We start from the raw sequence: 23,396 nt of genomic DNA on the forward strand, positions 1-23,396 counted from the left end.
TCACTTAACTTCCTTAGGCTTCCATTTCCTCCTCTATACATTGATGAGGTTGGACTTAATGGCTTATGAGTTCTTTTTTTTTCCATCTCTAGTTCTACAATACCATAATCTTATGAATATTTGACCATGGTAAATGCGCCCCGTCAGGGAATGTAACTCCAACAAATCCTAATCCCATGAATCATCACAGCATGGAGGTGACCCTGGGTCCTCAATAATTTAGCCAGAAAAGCCTATGCTTGAAAGGCTCTATGAGTGAGACCAAGGATGGCCTGTCATATAAGCCTCTCTCTCTGCCCATCACTAGGTTGAGATTTTGAGCTGTGGTTCTTGAATAACTTCCATATTAGTAAGGGTGTTGTAGGCTTTGTTAGAGAAGAGTACTTATGTAGACACAATCCTGAATCCTTGAAGAATTTAAGTTGTTGATTTGATCAGACTACATGGGTGGGTAGTAGTAGGATAAATTTTTGGCAATTTGAGGGGAAAAAAACTGCTTTGGCCATTATGATGACACCATTACAATGATATATTTGCAAAAGATGATGCTTAACTGGGATTCCTTAAGAGCTTTGTTTAATGTAGAATGCAAAGGCCTAGCTAAGGTTATAAAAAACAAGTGGGGGGGGGCAGCTAGGTGGCACAGTAGATAAAGCACTGGCCTTGGATTCAGGAGGACCTGAGTTCAAATCCGGCCTCAGACACTTGACACTTACTAGCTGTGTGACCCTGGGCAAGTCATTTAACCTTTATTGTCTCACCAAAAAAATTTTTTTAAATAAAAAACAAGTGTGGAGAATGGTAGTTCCGACCTGTTCCTTTTCAAGGATTGAGCTTCATTAACAAAGGTTTAAAACTTTCTCATTTTTTACTCACTCCTTTTCTATGTTACCTAAACATCTTAACAAGATCAAACTGCAAAGGTTTGTTTTTTTTCCCCAAATTATGTTTGATTATTGGGAAATCAGAAACAGGATTTAATTTTTATATATATATGTGTGTGTGTGTGTGTGTGTGTGTATGTATATATGTATATATTCAGTGCAAGTTTTCATCTATAGGATTCAATGAGATATGTAGGATTTAAGCTTGTCATTTGAGCTCATTCCCCCCCCCCAAAAAAAAACCATTGGTGACCCAAGTGGTTAAGGAAGGGGTCATCTTTCTATCTTTCTCAATCTTAAAAGAAAATATGTTGCAAAATATAATGGAACTTAATCATTTAAAAAATGTACCTCCTCTATTACCTAGGACAAAATAGGTTTTTATACCTTTATCAAATTGAATTGCATCACTTTCTTCCTTCCAAATTCCTAACTTCCTTCTATTCTGGCTCAGGTGCTCCCTCCTGTATTAGGATAGACCTATCCAGGTATTTGCTCTCTCCCTGCTGAAATTACTTTGTACATAGATTGCATTTGCATTACATGTATATGTGTGTGTGTGTATATATATATATATGTGTGTGTGTGTGTGTGTGTGTGTGTGTGTGTGTCTTATTTGAGTTGTACAATAGAGGCTCCTTGAAGGCAGGTACTAATTGATTTTTCTTTCATCTAAAGGGCACTTAAATTTTTGTTTGTTAAATTACTTCCCTGTGACTTGGAGCATTTTTATATCTTCTGAAGCTTCATTCTGAAGCTACTGAAGCAGAAATTTCTGAATTATACAAGCATTATACTTGCTTTTGATACTCACCGGTTTGGAGCTTGCACTTCTCAAGCTTCCACACTCAGTATGCCATTTCTGTGATAGGAAGAATTGGCAGAAAGCTGTCAAAAGCAGCACTGGTCACATCAGTGTAAAATCTTTTATTATGTGCTATGGGGAGATACAGTACTAGAAACGAGGAAGGAGAATGGAAATTTGAAAATGACAATGTAACTGAGTGTAGCTAGCAATAGACATTGCTATTTTCTGTGTGATTTGGGACAAATGGTTTAGCCTCTTCAGGTCTTCTTGGTGTGGAGGAAGATACAAAAGAAATAAAAGTGATCATCCCACCCTCTGGGAACTTGTAACTAAAAAATCAAGGACAGTGCTTGAGGGTTGTGATTCATAGCTCAGTCACTGTTTAACCACGCACAGTACATTTAGTGATGGAGTCCCTGACAATTTGGAAGAGGTTTCAAAGTCATTTGACTCTTTAAAATTGCAGGTGGAAATTTTATTGACAGAGATAGGAAAGATTCAATTCAGACCAATTAATTCTACTCAGTATTTCTGAGTGTGTGGATCTGTCCTAGCTGCAAGAACATTTTAAGATATTTAGAATTGGACTGTAGTAAAAAAAAAAAAAAAAAGGTTCTGCCAGAAAATGTAGTTATTTGAACATGTTCAGTTCCTAAAATATTAATAAGCATCAGGGTGGGCAAGATTTGGCTTAGGGCTAGCAGATGTACAGACTATTATATGGGCCTCTAGGCAATTGTTTTACTTGTACTCTGCAGATTGTGTTCAGACTCTCGAATTCATGCAACCCTATACATGCTGTTCAACATATTCTTGGTTCTGAGGAAGATGCAAATAAATGAAAGTAATTAACCACACCCTCTGGGAACTTACAAACCAGGATGCAAGTGATGGGTAGTCTGATGTTTGATTTAATAGAAATACATTGAGACCTAAAGAGGCTAATCAATTTGTTCAAAGTCATACAGCAATCAGCAGTAACTCAATAATTAAGTGGTAATGCAAGCCAATATATGATTTAAAATGTTCAGCGAAGGGAAAAGGTCAAAATATAATTGACCGTCCATGACTATTCTACATATTAGAATTGAATCCTAGAAGGTAAGGTTTGAAGGGAGGGGACTGAAAAGAACTCCAAGATTCAACTGTGATAAATGAGGAAACCCAAACTTAGGGAATTGAGGTGACCTGATGGTCACATATCTAGTTTTTTTTTTAAATAGTGTTTTATTTTTTCCTAATTACATATAGAGACAATTTTTAGCATATAGCACAGTGTTTGATACATAGTAAGATCTCAATCATTATTTGTTGATAGATTGATTAAATCCAGACTATTCCAGTTCTAGGGTGGACTCTTTATCTACCAGATCATGCTGCCACCCTAGGGCATGATTTACATACATATCTATATTCCATTCAATTTAATTTAACAAATACTTGTTAGGCAACTACTATGTTTCAACTACCTTGCAGGGTGCTGAATATACAAAGGCCAGAAAGAAAATAGCCTCTGCCCTCAAGGAACTTACATTCTAGTAAAGCAGGAGGGAGGTTACATGTACCCTGAAATATAAATATAAAATGTACAAAATAGGGGGCAGCTAGATGGCACAGTAGATAAAGCACCGGCCCTGGATGCAGGAGGACCTGAGTTCAAATCCAGCCTCAGACCCTTGACACTTTCTAGCTGTGTGACCCTGGGCAAGTCACTTAACCCTCATTGCCCCACCAAAAAATAAAAATAAATTTTTTTAATTTAAAAAAAAATTTACAAAATACAAAGTGCCTTCAGGCATGCGAGGATCTTTAAAAACTAGGGAATCAGGAAAGATCATAAATAAGAGGTGGTCCCTGAGAAGAACCATGAATATAGATAAGGATTCCCCAAAATGAAGGTGGGGAGTGGGGTATTACCATCATGGAGGAACATTCTGTACAAAGGCATAAAGGATAGAGATGGGATTCTGTGTTAGGTACAGCAAGTAAATCTTTGAGACTGGAAATGTATGGGAGGTGACAATACCCTAGAAGAAGTTGATCCTCCCTTCCAATTGTTTGTTCTACCTTAACTTGCATCTGTATATATGTCTCTCCCTTTGTACTTTCAAAAGAATGTCAATTTTCATCCCTGTACCTTCAAGGCTTCATATATAGGAGGCACACTTAAGAAAGTCTTTGGGAAGTGAATTGTGCTTCTTATTGTTGTTGTTGTTGTTGGTTGGTTGGTTGGTTTTTTGTGGTCATGACTTGCAAGTGAATTGGATTTAAGTGAGGCACGACTGTGTGAAGTCACCAGCCTCACTCTCTCCAATGAAGCCATATGGGTCCAGTGGCAAGATATAGGTCTGGGTAAAAAACAAACAAACAAACAAACAAAAAAAGAACAGGGCAGCTAGGTGGTGAAGTGGATAGAGTACTGGCCCTGGATTCAGGAGTACCTGAGTTCAAATCCAGCCTCAGATCCTTGACACTTACTAGCTGTGTGACCCTGGGCAAGTCACTTAACCCCAATTGCCTCACCAAAAAAAAAAAAAGATATAGGTCAGGGTGACTGGAGACAGCACCCAATATAGTGGGAGACCTTGGGCTTTTTAAGCTAAGGTCTTTCCCAGGTCTCAGTTTGTCTGAGGTAATGCCCATTTAGTGATTGAGGCTAGGTAAAAATAATGAGGCAAAGAATGGCTTCTTCTTACCTAGTTTAAAAAAAAAAATCAATCTATGAGGGGAAGACTCTCAGGGTTTCTGGCCAAAACGCAAACAATTATTACTATTTACACTCAGTCTCAGCCATCAGAACCCAATGACCAAGTGAGGCTTGGGCTGGGATCTATTGTTGGCCAAACTATGATAGCCAAAGTAATTTGGGTGTAAGGCATGATCCATAAAAAAAGAAATCTAGCCTGTCAGTACCAAGTAAGATGAAGAATCATTCAGTAGCATCACTAAGCCATTTTAGTAATGAGCAACAGCTTGGGGGGACAAAAAAAGATGAGAGGAGAGAAGAGGGAGTATTAAAGTAGATCATTCACTGCCCCTGATCATTTCAAGATGGGATATTATATAATGTTATATAAGGCAGAAAAAAGAAGTTGGAGCCAGATTGTGAAGGACATAAATGTCAAACAAAGGACTTTATTTTTTCTTGTATAGGCAATAGGAAGCCACTGGAACTTGTTTTACGTCTGAGGTAGATATTACTCTTTTTTTTTTCTCATTGATATTGAAATGTGTATCAAATGGCTTGGTTAATTAGATACCGGCTATGCTAAGTTTATTGCTGGGAGTTTTTAAATGAAATGCTTCTTTTTTTCATCCCTTTGTCTCATCATAAAAGTTTCCCAATCTCTTGCCTTCTGCCTAAATTGTCACATCAATTTTTCCATCACTCTCTTATCTTGCCCTTCTAAGTTATTACCTCTTTTGTGCCTCTCCTAGAAGCTTTACTGACTCTTTGTTTCTATCAATTTGTAAAAGAGCAAAATTGGGGGGGGGGGTGGCTAGGTGGCACAGTGGATAAAGCACCAGCCCTGGATTCAGGAGGACCTGAGTTCAAATCCAGCTTCAGACACTTGATACTTACTAGCTGTGTGACCCTGGGCAAGTCACTTAACCCTTATTGCAAAACTTGGGTGGGGTGGGGAGAACTGGAGTGTCATGCTAACCATACTTTAAAAGAAAACACTTCAGGGGGCAGCTAGGTGGTGCAGTGGATAGAGCACCGGCCCTGGAGTCAGGAGGACCTGAGTTCAAATCCAGCCTCAGACACTTGAAACTTACTAGCTGTGTGACCTTACGCAAGTCACTTAACCCCAATTGCCTCACCAAAAAACCCCCCAAAAAACAAACAAAAAGAAAAACAAAAAGAAAGAAAGAAAGAAAACACTTCATGACATTTGGTACCTTCTCTCCACCCATTCCACATATCAAAATTTATAGCAAGATTTGGGTTAATTTTCTATGCCTCTCACATACTTGAGACATTAACTTTATATATATATATATATATATATATATATATATATATATATATATATATATATATATATATATATATATATATATATATATATATATATATATATATATATATATATATAATGTTATAAAATACCATATGATATTTCATTTGGCACACGCACACCTATATAAATAGGTATTTTCTTTAAGTGTAACTCAGTTATCTTTATTTTTTGGTATTGTTTTCTATTTAAATGATATACCTATTTTATGGAAATCCTATTATAAATTTAATATATAATTATTTAAACCAATTATTAGAAATTCATACCATGTGCACCCCAGTTTTCTCATTAAGTAGAAAATCCCTAACCTCATCTTATCTTTATGCAAATATCCTTTTCTTAAATATTTTCTTAAATATTTTTATATCTTCATATGCATTAATCTAATTTCCTCACCCACCATTTGCTTGTTCAATGTATAGTCTCCATAAAAGATCAATTACAACTGATTTAAAAGATTTAAGAAATCTTAAATATTTCTTTTCTTTTTCAAAGTTACTCTGACTCTCTGGAAACTCACCAGATACCCTTTTAAAAAGATTGCATCTTGTTATAGCATGTTGTATATCATGTTTCATATCAAAAGAGTTGTTTTTAGAAAAACAAAACTTCAAACTTGCACTTTATTCTTTTGACTGGTGTCTCTAATGTTCTTTTATCTTCCTGCCTCTGTACTATCCATATTCACTAAGAAGTAAAATGTCTAATTAAATCTGGGATTCATTGAGATAGCACCAAAGAGCACGACTTGAGGTTAAATATGCCATCCTTATTGAACTTTTCCTTCCTTTGGGCATTTAAAAACATGTAAAAATATGTTGTTACACAACACCCTTTGCAGCCTTCCAACTCTTCCTTCTTTTCTGTGATTCTATTGACCTTAATTCTTTTTTCCTGGATTTTAGAGGTTACAAGATATAAATTAATTCCTTTAAAGTGGGTATGTACTATAAAGAATTTCTTTCTGTGTTTCCTTACACTTTAGTCTTTGAGACATTTTCAGCTTTTCTTGAGCTACTCATTTACCAACTGTTAGTTCCTGACAACCTTCTAGCTATTTATGTACTTACATTAACAATGATTTTATGAGCATATCAAATTCAAATTTAGTATTTTTTAAAACCCTATAACCTATAAAAAAATGTTCTTGCCACTGTATAATGGTTAGTTTGAATTTCATTTCCAGTTACTTAAGTTTTAACCAGAAAATAATTCTATGTACACCTTGAGCTACATTAGTACACTTCGATTTCATTCAACTAACATTTATTAAATATCTACTGCAAAAGCCTATTCTAGAGCTGAGGATATAAATAATAGAAGAGATATAGATGCCCTCGAGGACCTTACTCATGTTGTTGGGGTGAGTGTGAAGGACACAATCTGCATAGAAATAAGTATCGAACAAAATAATGCTCCAGTTTCAAAAGAGAATAATTAATAAATGATGGGATTTATGGAACGCCTTGAGAATGTAATGTAAGCTTTCTGTGATGATTCTGTGTCTTACTGGGCCTCAGATCATTATTTTATATAGTAATTTAGAGGTACAGTAGACTGTAGAGAAAAACAGATTTGTTTTGTTGGGACTTCAGGATACAACATGTGAATTCCTTTAAAAAAAAATTTTAAGGAGCAGCCTGGGGTATGGTGGATAAAGCACCTACCCTGGATTCAGGAGGACCTGAGTTCAAATCCAGCCTCAGACACTTGAGACTTACTAGCTGTGTGACCCTGGGCAAGTCACAACCCTCATTGCCCTGCCATAAAAAAAATTAACCTATTATATTTTAGTTGTTTTTTAAATCCTTATTCAAAGTGAATAAAAAACTCTCTTTCTTTCTCTCTGTCTCACACATGAACAGACACATACAGAAAATCCAGCTGATGAAAGGACCCAGTTAATCAAGGCTTTTATTGTATAGTATTTTAAAATAATTCAGTCAGCTATTAATTGGAGGGAGGAAAGAATGACTATAAGAACTGTTCCTTCTACATCACCAGGAGAAAGGCACTGGGATTGCAGCCTCCATGGGATTGAACTCCCTATTGCTCAACTAAGTCAAAATCCAAGAAAGTCTATCCTTAGTGCAAAGAAATTTTGCTGAACTGTGAGGATTTTTGACCCAACTCTTCACTGTACCTAAATTCACAAGCCTAAGTATAGATCAGCTTAGGAACTCTATTTCACCACCATAAAAAATACTCATGTAAAATTATTTGGTTGTATGGTTAAATTAATTTACTTCAGATAGAAATTTGCTTCTAAGGCCTTTTTTTTTTTTGGAAAGTGATGGAGTTTGGGAAAACAGTTCACTTTATCCTTGTCTCTAAAACCTATCTTCTCCTATCACATAGAGCTTCCTTTCTTTAATTCCTTTTTCAACTTTGATTTACTTTGTTATTAAAAATGTCCTGTGTAATATATTCTTTTAAGATTTTACTTCCTTATACAATCAGCAAGTGAATCAAATTCACATTTGCCCTTGTTACCTGTATCCTCCAAATAATGTATATCACAACTAAATGTTGATTGATATGTACTTGATTTTTTTTTCCTATCAGTGATACATGTAAGGGTAATTGTGAGAAGATGTTGATATATAAGGACCTAGAGGAACCAAGATCATCACAAAAATCCCAGTGGAGCTTTAAAAATGAACCAGAAAAAAAAACAATAAAGAAAACCAAAGCAAATAAACCATAAACTCCTCCATCTAGTCCAGGACTACATAGAAAAGACTCTTGGGATCATGTGCAATAGTGAAGCAGAAACAAACTACAGTGGGTAAAAAGTCAAATGTAAAGCAGCCTGGTCCTACACAGAGCAGTGCCCATGGCAGAGAACTTGTTGAGCTCCGGAGTCAGCAGATGACAAGGCCAGAGTAGCATCTAAGCAGCCTATAATGGACACATAATGTAGGCATCCTGAAATAGAACCACAACCGAGACAAAATCAGAGAATTCCTACAGAAGGAAGGTAGATTGGGAAACAACAACAACAACAAAAACAACAACAACAACAAAACTTATGGTCTTTAAAGTACAGAGAAGTTTTAGGCAAATATCATAATCAATTTGAATAGATTTGCTTCTTCAGTATCTGGTGAATATGCTTTATGGAGAGAATAGGATGTTTTACTAAAACATTTTTCAGGAAGCTATTAAACCATGAAAAGGACAACTGTTATCAAGTCAACATTCAAAAATATGCTTGTTACTCAAGAGTTGAAAAGTGATCGATTTTTAGAAGGCAAATGCTTTTAAGGACATTTATAATTTAAAATATTTGATTAACTTTTAAAAGGTGAATTGTAGATAGATTTAGATTCAAAAGCACAAACTTGTATTTGATGAAACTACACCTCTGTGTGGAAAAGTGGTATAATGGATTTTTTTAATGTCCCAGTGTTAGGAAAGTGGGGTCCTATTTTCTTATTTCTGTCTTTTGGAAAATCACACAGTATATATTATTTAATCTTTTATATATACAGTTGGAACAATGATACTTATACTTTTCAGATCCAGTAGATCTTTTAAAAATTGGTGTGATTATTTTTGAATTACTGAGATAAAGGGGTTTATCAATCACATTAAGCTTGTTGAAAAGAGATGCTATAGGGGCAGCTAGATGGCGCAGTGGATAGAGCACCGGCCCTGGAGTCAGGAGGACCTGAGTTCAAATCCGGCCTCAGACACTTAACACTTACTAGCTGTGTGACCCTGGGCAAGTCACTTAACCCCAATTGCCTCACTAAAAAAAAAAAAAAAACCCAAAAAAAGAGATGCTATATAAATATAACAGTAGTCAGTCTACAAACAAATTTTTATCATTATTTTGATGTAGATCATTGTAAAAATTCATTCAAAATCAATATTCTAAATTCTTAAACTTCATATTATGTGCTTCCTATTTCCTTCATATGTGATTTTGTGTCTTTACTAGTGTTTGCCCTCTCCATCTACCATACTAGAAGTGCTACTTTTGTAGCTATCAAATTTACATAAGATCAAGGAAAGTATTCCTATACATGAGTAGAAAACAGTAAGAAGAATAGGTAAATAAAAGGAAATGGGTATTTTGTGAAGGCAACCAGTCAAGAAGAAATTATTCTCATGTATTTTTCTTTTTTCTCTAACTTGCATAATAGTTCATAGTAACATACAATAGAGGAAAATAAGATTACAGAGATTAATATTATACAAAATAGAATATGATTATTATGTAATAGATAAAATTACTTCCAGGTGGGTAGTTGAGGGAAGGTTTTATGGAGAAAGAAATATTTCATCAGAATCATGAAGAAGGAGCTGAATGTTAACAGGCAGAAATGCAAATCTGGGCTTTCCAATCATAGAGCACATGTCAGAAGGTCATAACGATACAAAGGAATTCAATTCTACTTGCATTCACCAAATACTCAGCAAATATCTAATGTGTATAAAGCAGTTTAACTGTTTTTAAAGCCAGAAAATGGCTTTAACCTCTAACCCTAGGACACTTACAACTCAAGAAAGAAGAGTTAATGGTGAACAGAACAAACATTAATAAAAAGACAGAAGATTGCCTGTGTAGGAAGCCAGAATATATTCATAGTCGATTAGAACTAGAAATATGTTAATTTTGGCTTGGGAATCTTTTCATAAAATAGATAAAGTATAAGCAGTGTGCATAAGAAGGGGGATGAAAAAGAGAAAAGAAATCAAGAAAATCATCAGCATAGGAGCAGACAAACCATGTAGATGGCATGACAAATGGATTTGATTTGCTAGACTAGAGATAGCAGGAGAGCAAGTCATCAGGAAAAGTAAGCAGTAGAGTGAGAGGGACTCTGGAGCTTGTGATCAAGAATCATCATCTATTTTGAGGCAACCAAGATGATTAGAGTTGGACTTAAATCTTGTCAAGTTGGATTCTATGCATGAAGTCTTTGAAACTGTTTCTACTGATGACTTCAGTCTCAAATAGATTTGATCTGACCCTTCAATTAAAATCAGCTAAGTTTTCAGGGTGCCTACGTCTTTGAACTATATTGTAACTAGGCAATGGGGATGCAGAGGATCATAAAAAATGTTCCTGGGAGCAACTAGGTGGCACAGTGGATAAAGCACCAGCCCTGGAATCAGGAGGACATGAGTTCAAATATGGCCTCAGACACTTGACACTTACTAGCTGTGTGACCCTGGGCAAGTCACTTAACCCTCATTGTCCCACAAAACAAAACAAAAATGTTCCTGCCCTCAGTGAGCTCATAACCCTGTTGGGGAGACATAATTCTCTCTCTCTCTCTCTCTCTCTCTCTCTCTCTCTCTCTCTCTCTCTCTCTCTCTCACACACACACACACACACACACACACACACACACACACACACACAGAAACCATTTGATCCAACTACATGCAAATGACTGTGCTAGCTTATATTCTTCTGAAAATAAAAACTGGCTTTGCAAAGCACTTTGGATAGAGACCTTCCTTAATCCTCCCAATAGCATGTGAGATAAATGTGCAAGTGTTCCCCATTTTAGAGACAAAGAAACAGAGGCTTAGAATTTTTGAACAACCTTCCCCAAATCCCATAGCATGTGTTAATCGAAGGCAGGTTTTGAACTCAGGTCATTCTTGACTCCTAAATCCAGCATTCTTCAAAACACCACTATACTCTCTTACCTTGTTTCCTTTGTGTCCAGTGATATGCTTCAAAGGATGGCTAGGTGGAACTATGAGTGCAATATGGTCAAAGGAATGCTGGAGACAATTTTAACTATCTTTAAAGAGCCTGGTGTTAAATTATCAGTATGAGCAATTATTCTTCAGAAATTAGCAAAAATTAAAAACATGGGCTTGATTTATCATTTTTTATTGTCTAGATTTAAGAAAGTAGAGAAAATATTAATGCAGAATAAACTTAAAATTGTGTTCATAACCCCTCCTAACTCCCTAGAGCCAGGTTATTAAACATTTTCCAGCACACCCCTGTGTACGGTTCTGGAAGACAGAATAAAACTAATTGATCCATACACAGATTAATCAGTGTCCTAGTCTTCATTAGTACATTGCTTTAACTGATGAGCCAGAGATTGAAAAGGACTGAGGTCAAAATGATCGTGCCCAAAAAATCATTCTTCCTATTATGCATAAGTAATATTAGAAATGAAAGAGCAGAGGCAAATGTCCAGGAAAAAAAGAGTGGGAAGGAGGGAAGGAAGTCATAGAAATGCTCATTTAGCCCCGTGTAGGAAGCTGAGGGCCAGAAAATCTAAGTGACTTCTCCACTGTTAGGCAGTTGATAAGTTGCACATTTGGTGCTCTTTGAACCCAACTTGAACCCAAGTCATGTGACTGCAAATCCCATACTTTGTCCCCTCTATAATGCCATTGTATTCTGGCTTTATTGGATCATGTTGTGTTTATTCCTCCGCAAAAAAAAAAAAAAAAAAATTAAGAAGGATTAAAGTCAGGAAGGGAGAGAAATAAACTTTTAATTTCATCAATATAAGGAACTTCCAAGTGAGGAAATTTCCTTTACCAATATTTACAAGCAAATTCTCAGAAATTCATATTGAAAACATTTTTAAAAACCTAGAAAAATTCATGGTCCTTTCCAAGGGCCCTGAAGCTAGTATATGTCTTAGGTGGAACTTGAACATAGGTCTTCCTAGCATTAAAGCTGGCTTCCTATCCACAGTGCCATATTACCTCTCAATATGGTCAGTAGCCCTCTTAAGATGTGTTAATAAACACATGGTGATTTGCTCAAGCCAGAGTACAGTGGAATGACAGAATCAAGAGTCTGGATGATGGGTTTAAATCCAGTCTTTAAATCATAGATTGTATTTAATCTGAACTGGTGGAGTCAGTTCCCACACAGAAAATTTAGCATGGTAACAAAAATCAAAGTTCCTTAAGATAAGCATATATTGACAAATAGGAGTGTGCCCAGAAGGTAATGATCAAGATGGTGAAAAACCTGCAATCTCTGCCAAATAGAGATGAATCAATTGAAGATGTTTTTTCTAGAAAATAGAAGACTTAGAGGAATATGCTAGCTGTCTTCAAATATTTGAAGGGTTGTCATAAAGAATGTACTCTTAGAATACTAATACATGTGCATATCTATTAAGGATGTCATCCATGAATGAAAATATTACAAGGGAACAGGCATTTTCAAAAATTAATCTCTTCAACAGAACATATCTTAGCTACATGAGTCACTGAAAAGCACAGAGTAAACAAGACTCAGCTGCATTTATTATTTCTTAATTATTAAAAAAAAACAACAAGAAACGCAAAACTCACTTGACTTGGTAAAATAATATAGAACCTTAAAGGATCTCTCTCTGGCAAGGAGATTTATCATCCATAAACTTATAGAAAATTCCCTCATAAACACAAACACAGGAGCAGCTAGGTGGTGCAGTGGATAAAGCACTGGCCCTGGATTCAGGAGGACCTGAGATCAAAACTGGCCTCAGACACTTGACACTTAATAGCTGTGTGACCCTGGACAAGTCACTTAACCTCAATTGCCTCACAAGAACAAACAAACAAAAATAAACACAAACACGGAGATGATTCTTTTCAAGGATTCACTAATTATGAACAATGAACATTGATTGAGGTGTGAAATAGGAAGATTTTGGCTTGCCAAACATATTTGCCACTATCATGGAGGATGTCTTGGGCTGACTCCAAAAGGAAAAAAATTTGCATATAGATCATAAGATCTGCCATGTAATTCTATCTGTGGATGTTACTGTAATAATTTCATCAAAGCCCACAGCTTTACAAGACAGGCTCAGAGAACTTCATATTCAATCCATAAATCAATTAGCAAATGTTTATTAAATCCCTGCTATGTACCAAGCAATGTGCTAGACTCCAGCGATACAAAAACAGAAATGAAAAACTCCCTGCCCTCTAGGAGTTTTCATGGGAGCAACTTGCTCATTTGAAAATAAATACACAATCCATACAAGATAAATGCAAGTTACTTTGGTGTGGTAGAACACTAGCACCTGCATAATCAAGGGAAACTACATGTAGAAGGTGATATTTGAGTTGAATCATGAAGATTTATAATGAAATGAATGCTATGAGGAGGAAATGAGGAGGGAGTTAATTCCATTTCTCAGAAACAGCCTGTGAAAAGGCACAGAGACAGGAGTCATGTATGAAAGAGCAAGAGTGCAATTTGGATAAACTGTTGAGTTTGAAAATGGAAATAATGTGCAATTAGACTGGAAAGATACATTTGGGCCAGATTATAAAAGGTTTTAAATGCATAACAGAGAAGGACTTTTTTTTAAATTCTAAAAGCAAAAGGGAACCATTATAATTTATGGATTATGGGTGTTGACAAAGTCATATGTGCATTTAAGAAAAATTACCTATTATTCAAAGAGAAAATGTATACATGAGGAATTAAATAAATGAAAAAAAATATTCCCAGACTATAGCATTCAATTACATGATAGATACACTGAGTTGGGGGTGGGGGGTGGGGGTCTATCAAAGCCTAGCACCAATTATTAAAATTCAGAAATTAAAAATAGCTACAAATTAAAGCTTGGTTTATTTATTTATTTGTTGTTGTTACTGATTATTTAGACTTGAGAAAGTGTTAATATTAGTGAGGGCCAAAATTTGATATATGGAGCATTATTTGGGTGACTTGCCTTAATATTGGGATCCCAGAAATATGAGGGACCTTTTAGGTTCACCCTCCCCTCTGAAGTGCCCTTTTTAGATATTTCTCCCAGGCCTATAAGAAGGGAGCCTTTAAGCTTTAGTTCACAAAAGGATCAGATTTTATCACTTGGGAATTAAACAACAAAGGTGAAACTAATAAAAAATTAAAGATAAGGAAATAGGAAAATAGAAATACAGATAAATATTCTTAACTCTAAGCTTAACCTATTCTATACCCAGACCATTTCCAATTAAGCTAGTTCAAAGGAATTTAGTGTTTTCTGTAATTAACTCAACAAACCTGAAAATTTACAGTTGCTCATGCCACCAGACAAAACTAACACGCACCACCACCACAAGGGCCAACCACGAAAAAGGCCGAGACCCGGAAGATGCCTGGTGTTCTGCAAGCAGCCTTCAATCTTTCCTTCCCCAAAAGGAGAGGTCCTTCAAAAGCTGCCTAGCATACATAATAATTTTTACCACTTTTTGTTGATATCAATGTGTACAATGATCTCCTGATTCTGGTCACTTTACTATTCATATAATTATATTCATATTCAATTCATATAAGTCTTGCCATGTTTTGTTTTGTTTTCATTTTTCCTTCTGAAACCTTTTCCCTCAACATTTCTTAAAGAACAATAGTATTACATGACAATTATAACCACAGCTTGACCATCCATTCCCCAATTAATGGGAATCCCTTCAATATTCAATTATTTCAATTTCTATCTTATGTTCTGAATCTAAGATATCAGGGTAGTTTTCCTCAATGATTTTTTGAAATATGATGTCTAGGTTTTCTCTTAGTTATCATAATGATTTCCAGGTTGTCCAATAATTCTTAAATTATCATTCCTAGATCTATTTTCCAGGTTACTTATTTTTCTGATGAGATATTTCATATTTTCTTCTGTTTTTTCTTCTTTTGATCTTGTTTTATTGTTTCTTGATGTCCCACTGAGTCAGTAGCTTTCACTTGCCCAATAATTTTTAAGGAATTGTTTTCTTTAATGAGATTTCTTACCTCTTTCTCCATTTGGCCAATTCTGCTTTTTCTTTTTCTTTTTTTTTTTTTGTGGGGCAATGGGGGTTAAGTGACTTGCCCAGGGTCACACAGCTAGTAAGTGTCAAGTGTCTGAGGCTGGATTTGAACTCAGGTCCTCCTGAATCCAGAGCCGGTGCTTTATCCACTGCACCACCTAGCCACCCCCGAGTTTCAATTCTGCTTTTTAAGGAGTTCTTTTCTTCAGTGAATTTTTGTGCCTATTTTACCATTTGGCCAATTCTGTTTTTTAAGGCACAGTTTTCCTTAGGTTTTTTGGTACCTCTTTTATCAAGTTGATATTTTTCTTTCCATTATTTTCCTGTATCACTCTCATTTCTTTCCCAATTTTTCCTCTACCACTCGTCTTTCTTTGGCTCTTCCAAGATTTTTTGTTGGGCTTGTATCCAATTTGCATTTTTATTTTGAGGATTTGTTTTTGCTTTGTTCACATTATTGTCTTCTTGTGAGTTTGTGTCTTGATCTCCCCTGTCAACATGATAGCTTTTTATGGTTAGGTTCTCTCCTCCCTTCATTTTTCAAACCTGTTTATTGATTTTGAACTTTATGTTAAAATTAGACTCTGTTCATTTGAGAGGCCCTGACTCAAGTTTCAAGCTTTTTTGTTCTGTTATTTTCAAAACAAGTTCTGAAGATTTGTAAGTTTTAAGTGGATCTAAGGTGGTGTGATCCAGGGAGAGGTATAAGCACTGCTCTCCTCCTCTGTACTCTGGTGTTTACCAAGGAAGGGCTTCTACTCCCCTGAAGCCACAAGTGTTAGAGCTCCTCTCTCACATGTAACTGTGACCAGGTCCCCTGTGCCCCTGTAGCCACAAATGCTAATGGTCCTCTGCCCTGGAGCTGTGACCCCAAATTGCAATAGAGTTTCCCAAAAGCCCTAAATATAGTGCAAGCACAGACACCCCTGTAATCCTTTTGACTAACTTTGCAATATCCTTGCCTTTTCCTCGAAGCTGCTGCTGTTTCTACTCCTATCACAATACCCTCCAAGGCCCACAGGTAGTGCTGCCAGTGTGTGTACTCCAAGAGGGTTCTACCCCAGTATCACATCTTCTAATCTCCTAAATTCTTTTGGGCTAGAAAAATGTCTCACTCTGACCTTTTGTTGGCTCTGCAGTTCCAGAATTCAATCCAATGAATTATTTTAAAGTTATTCAGAGGGTAATGTAGAGTTTGGCTGGGTTGCTATTTCTATTCTGATCATCTCCGCCATACTCTGCAAAAAAAAAAAAGCTTTTATTAAGCACCTAATAGGTGCTAGACACTTTGGCAAGAACTTTAAAATGTTATTTTATTTAATTGTTACAACAACCCTGTGAAACAATTCTTATTATTTATAGTTAAGGAAACAAAGCCAGACAGAGGTTAATTGACTTGCTCTGGGTCTCACAGCTAGTAAGTGTCTGAAGCCAGATTTGAACTTCATGATTTGAGGCCCACAACTCTATCTCCTGTGTCAACTAGCTTTCCTGTATACTATTTGGACAGACACTGAAAACAATTAGTTGAACCCAGAATTGAATAGAAGGAAGAAAGCAGTTTGGACAGCATTTCGAAAAGTGTGCATTTGAATTAAGATCCCACCTTTGACACTTGTTTCCCATATGACCATGTATAAATTATTTAACAATTCTGACCCTAAGAGACTTATCTGCTAAATTAACATGGACTTTGGACTGCATCAATGGAGGAAGTTCCTACACTTAAAATATGACAGATTCATTATACATAAATATATCTCAAATAGTTCCAGAAGGCAAAATTGGGACCAGTGAGTAGAAGTGCCAAAAGTTAGATTTTGGCTCAACATAGTTACAATATTATTTATTAGAACTAACCACATTTGTTCAGAAATGGAATAATTTGCTTTATTGTCTGGTGATTCTCTGCCATTGAAAGTATTCAACCAGAAGTAACATTAGGTGGGATGTCATCATTTAACCTCTTGAGGGCAGGGACTCTTATCTTGGATTTTATATCTCCATTACCCAGTACACAGACTGATTCTTCAGTGCAAGTAAAACATAGCAAGGAAAATCCTACATATCTCCATTCATACGAAGGACCAGTCCTCATTATCAGAGGTTTTGACTGTGACAAAGAGATTTACTTCAAGGTGGAACTATTCCCAAATTAATTTGCTTTTGTTGTTAGGTGACTATTGCTGCATGATTAGGAAAGTCCTTGTAGTATGTTTATACAGTTTTGTTTTGTTTTTGTTTTTTGACAACCTACGATCTTTCACATGTTATTCCTATATTTACAATATCTCCCTACTAAATTGTGAAGTCCTGTGGCAGAAAGGATTAAATCTTCTTTAACCTTTCTCTCTCCCCTAGCCTGTAGTACAGTAGTCTGGGACTCATAGTATACATTCATTTAATAAATATTTCTTGAATTGAACTGAGTAAACAAGCATAACATATGCAAGTATTTGCCTTGCATATAGTTAGCCACATAATAAATGCCTGTTGAATTGAAGTGCAGTGGCCCAAGGGATCTAGGAAAAATACTTTGGGCCTATTCTAGTCTAAAAGATGTGTGCAAATTTGCCTCTGTCTTTTTCTATTAAACAATTCCCTTCCCCACCTCCTTCCCAGACCACCAGAGCTTCCAGAAGCAATTTAATTATCCAACTGGGTAGTAAGGACATCATAGGGAATATTGCCAAATCCTCCAGATTTTTTTTTTGTTGTTGTTGTTTTTTGCATTATACACATGGCCCATAAAACTCACAGATGTGTTATGAGGCTTAATTAAAGAATGTTTATAAAGCACTTGGCAGGTTCTAGTACATTGGGGAGATACCCAGCAGGGTAACAGGGTATAATATTATCTGTAAAGTTGAAAATAGGCCTCTAAGTAGGTTTTGGGATCTATCCTAGAATACAGAGTCAGAACTATTGGAGATAGGAAGAAGATTAGGGATAATCTCCTCTAATTCCCTCAATTTTGAGATAAAGAAAGACCCAAGCAGATCAAGTGGCCTATCCAGTGTCACACAACTACTAAATGACGGAGATGGACCCACAAGCCAGTTTGGCCTCACATCTTACTACCTCCCATGGAAATATTAATAAGCTTTTAAAAATATACAAAACATTCATATAATAAGCACTAGGAAAGATGTGATAGGAAAAGTTCAGTACTTGGTCATTTAAAAATTCACAATTTTGATATGGAGCCAAGATAAACAATTAAGAAATGAAGAACAGTAAAAAGAAAATATAAACAAATATATAATAAAATATATAATATGTAAATATGTAAAACACAATAATTATATGTAAAATAGTATGTAAACAGTAGATATGAGAGGAAAGGGAATAACAGCATGAGTTATTTAATAATTATATTTACCCTCAAATACAATTGCAACCAATAGGACAGTGATGCACCTCCTAAAACTATTCAATAAACGGTCTTCTTGGTGCTTATGGTTTTGAAGTGATAATAACAGCAACAATAATATTAATTCATATTTATGTGGTATTTGATGTTTGCAAAGTCCTTTCCTCACAATAACCTTTTGAGGTAGACAGTGCAAGTATTTTGAAGATTGTCAAACAGACTTGTAAAGTTAAGTACATTACTCGAAACCACATAGCTAGGAAGTGGTGAAATTGTGACTTAAACTCTGGTCTTAAACTCTGTGACTTAAACTTAAATTCAGTTTCAGTAGAGGGTTTTGGTAGTAATGTTTTGGCTGGTAATCAAATGTACTGCTTCTCCTGTCAAAGAATTTTTGTGCCATTTTCATCATCTAGAATCCCCTAGAATCAAGAGCAAGTGATGTCTATTACCAGACCAACACCTCACTCAATTTGTATTTGGAAATAATAATGATAATAATAATAATAACAACAACATCAAGAACAACAACAATAATAGCAACTAATATCCATATAACACCTTAAGTTTCAAAAACTCTTTACATACATTATGTAATTTGATTGAAAATTCAATTCATTAAATCTTTTGGGATTTTAAAAATAAGAATGTAATTTTTTTCCCTTGTTAAATATAACTTTTCTTATGCCTAACACTTGTAATAGTAAGATTTCCAGTAAGGTATCTCTGAATATCAAATTGAATATTTTGGCTGTGTTTTTCCCATTGTCCAGTAATCTTTCTTACTTATTAGTTCTGCTTCTGAGCTGCTAATGAAAAACAGCCTGGAGGGTGTTGAATACCAATGGACAAAAGAAAGCAAAGGGCTCCTTTTTAGTCTTTGAAAGCTTTAATTTTGGAGTAAATTAAATTTAGTTGTGAATTTCAAGGTTTATCGTTAAAGTGTTCAACCAAAATTTACTAATACGTGTATGAAAAATACACTGAGGAAGTCATTCATATACATATGTGTGTGTATACACACAGAGATACAGAGAGATAGAGAGTGTGAGAGTGATAAAGACAAAGACAGAGAAACAGAGATAGAAACAGGGAATACTCAGAAAAGTAATCAAATAATTCATTCAGTAAGAGCATTACTTGACTTTTTAGATAGTATTAAGGAAAACAAGGTCACTAATTTTCTATTACTGTAGCTAAAATCAGAATGTTAAAGCAGAGGGAACTCACTATACGGATTCATACAATCAGCGCTTGTACTAATGAAGAAAATGTAGCCAAAGTGTTTAAGTGGCACCTCAAAGTTCATAATTGTAATAAGTAGCAGGGTAGTGACTCCTGAATCACTGTTCAGTGCAAATTTTCTAAAACACCTGAAATCTCTATTTTATGGCCACAGATTGGACCCTTAACTTCGATCAGGTATCTTGCAAATGGGCATTCAAGCAATGGATCCAATCAAAACATTGAAAAACCATCACCACCAGCAGAAAATAGCAGGAAGCACGTGTTCTACTCATAGTGAACATGTCAATTTTGTAAAACAAGGACAGTACATTTTGTTTTATATGATAACATTTAAGGATTAAAAACTTCACATTTATATCTTGAATCCAAGAAACTACATAAATTAAGTTATGAAAATATTTAAATTTTTTGGAGGTGATCTTTGATTCCATTGTGTACAGAATGACTATATGTAAAAAACAAATCCTTCAATATCAGCAAGTTGCTAATATTTCTGTAACAAGACAAGAATTAAAATTAATTAGAATTGCTTCTCTCAAATTAAACTAAATTTATAGGAAATTAAAATGGAGTTTTCTGAGGTCAAAAACCTAGGGAAAACCTTGGGGATAAGATCTTATTTTTAACAAAGAATATGAAAATGTCTCAGCCAAGATACAACCATGGTTATAATATTCCATCTAAGTTAGTATTTTTAAGTAATCAATCAACAAGTATTTATTAAGCTCCTATTATGGGATGGTCTCTGTGAAAGATATAGGAGATATAAATTTTTAAAAAAGAAATTATTCTAATTTACAAAGGCCATAGATATAGATAGCTAGACAGTAGCTGAGTCTATCCAGTCCAAATGTTTTACTTGACATTTAAGGAAAAATGAGGTTCTGGAAGGTGAAGCAAGTATTTGTTGTTGCTCTTCTTGTTATTGTTCCTGACTTTCTTGAGGTCATACAGGTAGTAACTAGTGGAGGCAGAATTTGAACCCAGGATTATAACATCATGAATTTAGAGATGTGATTCCAGAGACCCCTTCATCTTACAGATGAGTTAAATGACTTGCCCTAGTCACATATATAGTATTAGAAGATCATGTGACACTAGTCAGTCTTCTTTTGACTGTACCAGACAGACTTAAAATATGTTATCGGTAGTAACAAGTATGAGTATAACATCGTCCTCTTCATCATAAACATTATAATCATCATCATAGCTGACACAAATATCATGCTTTAAGACTGAAAAAAAAAAACATTTTACATGATCACATTTGATCAGAATAATTTACTAATTTAGAGTACCAACCTCTGGAATTGTGGATCTGAATCCAATTCCTATGATTCTGCTGGGTGACATTTGACTCTGGATCCCAGTGTATACATCTACAAAAATGATGAGCATAATGGCATCCTTATGCCATGTTCACATTGGCATGTTTCTCAGCATAATTAGCTAAGAACTCTAAACTCAGATTCCTGGAATGAAAAGATCAATGTTCACATAACTTTGTTGCTGTTTGTCAGGTTTGAAAGTTTAGAACACGGAATGAATTTTTATGCAGTTTGCAAGAGAGGATCTTGTAGGTTTCTTGCTTTAGTAATATAGACCAGGTGTTTCCTTTTGAGTAAACGCATATAAGGAAATCTAGATTTACAGGGGAAAAAATCAAATATTGGGTTGTGATTTACTAAACCGAAAGATTTGTGATTTTACAAAAGAAGTCACCATAGGAGCCTTGTCTATTCCAAGCCCTTTTGGGCACTTAGAATGAGTTTGAACATTGGGAACACAGCAGCCACATAAAGTCAGCAATGCCAAGAATGAGCTAATTAGAACTCTTTTCCAGTTGTGTCTGATCACAGGAAATATCAAGCTTGTTATTTTTTTTTCACAGCTCCGGCATCTATTTAAAGGAAATGAATCTGATGCCCATATTTTCAGAAACTCTTGAGAAATTATAGCATAAGGTGCACAATGAGTTCTTTTATGTTTTAAAAAGTGTCTTTAATAACCACAAATGTATGAAAAGCCCAGGCTACTTATTTGCCTACTTGAAACCAAATTAATGATATTTATCTCCTCAGCAATATTATAAGCTCCTTGAGAACAGGGGCCATGTTCTGTATTGTTTTGTATCTACCACAATGTCAGACTTACACAGTACTAGACACATTGTAGACTGTTATTATATATTTGTTAAACTGAATTGATTTTGTAGGGTGCAAGGAAAACACAATGTTAGACTATTGCAAATCCTATAGAGAAGAAAAGGCAAATGACTTTTCTGATTACTTAAGGTTGGCAATCCGGATGCATAAATTCAGGTTTTACTGTGTGGTATACTTTAACGGGTAGCTAGATGGCTCCATGGATAAAGTGCTGAGTCTGGAGTCAGGAAGAGCTGAGTTCAAGTCAAGCCTCAGACACTTACTAACTGTGTGGCCCTGTGCAAGTCACATGATTTTTGTTTGCCTTAATCCACTGGAAAAGAAAATGACAAATCTCTGCAGTACCCTTGCCAAGAAAATCCTATGGTCAGTATTGGTGTGCGGTGGTCCATGGGGTCAGGAAGAGTTGGACATGGTTGAGCAACCAAACAACAACCAATACCATAGGTATTCATTTGAAAGAGCTTTATTGAGTGTATGCCACGAGTAAGGGACTATGCTGGAAGCTGGAGGGAAATACAGAAACGATGACACACTATCAGCTCTCAAAAAAACTCATAGTATCCTAGATTGAGATCAGGGAAGGAGCATTGGAGAGCCTTCCAGTGAACCATTTGATGGATGAGTAAAGAGAGGTCCTAGGAGGTTAAGCAACTTGTCTAAGATCATACCAAGAGAGTAAGTATTAGAATTACTTACTCAGGACCTCTGCTTCCAAACCAAACTCATTAGCTACCTGTCTCCCTGACCTAGTAAGGGAGAAAGGACATGGCTTACTACAGTACAGGGTAAAGAGTAATGAATTTTCAGGAAACAAAGTGCCCTGGGTATCTGGGGGTAGAGAGAAATTACTTCTGGGCTTGTAGATCAAGGGTGGGGCGGGGATGGGGGGGGGGACAAACAAACAAAACAAAAATAGAATTCAGGAGGAGGTTCAACCTGAGCTGAGCCTTGAAGGAAGAACACTTAGAGAATTTGTAATAATTGTATCTTTCAAGCTTCTGAAGAAGTACCATTTGCTACTTAACTGAATTTGCTAGAAACTGTTTTGAAGACAGTGGGTATTTTGCCATTTAATATTCAGAATTTGCCTTTCTTCACATCTGCATTTAGCACAGTGCTAGGCACATATGCATAATAAATATTTGTCCAAAG

The 23,396-nt window shown here is 35.6% G+C and overlaps 1 protein-coding gene across 1 annotated transcript in view; it reads left to right on the plus strand.

Annotated features, from left to right (window-relative positions):
• HCN1 (hyperpolarization activated cyclic nucleotide gated potassium channel 1) overlaps positions 1-23,396 on the plus strand; it is a 539,218-nt gene that overhangs the window by 507,136 nt on the left and 8,686 nt on the right. The window lies entirely within an intron of this gene.

The sequence above is a fragment of the Dromiciops gliroides genome, chromosome 1 (assembly GCF_019393635.1).
Source record: "Dromiciops gliroides isolate mDroGli1 chromosome 1, mDroGli1.pri, whole genome shotgun sequence".
NCBI lineage: Eukaryota > Metazoa > Chordata > Mammalia > Microbiotheria > Microbiotheriidae > Dromiciops > Dromiciops gliroides.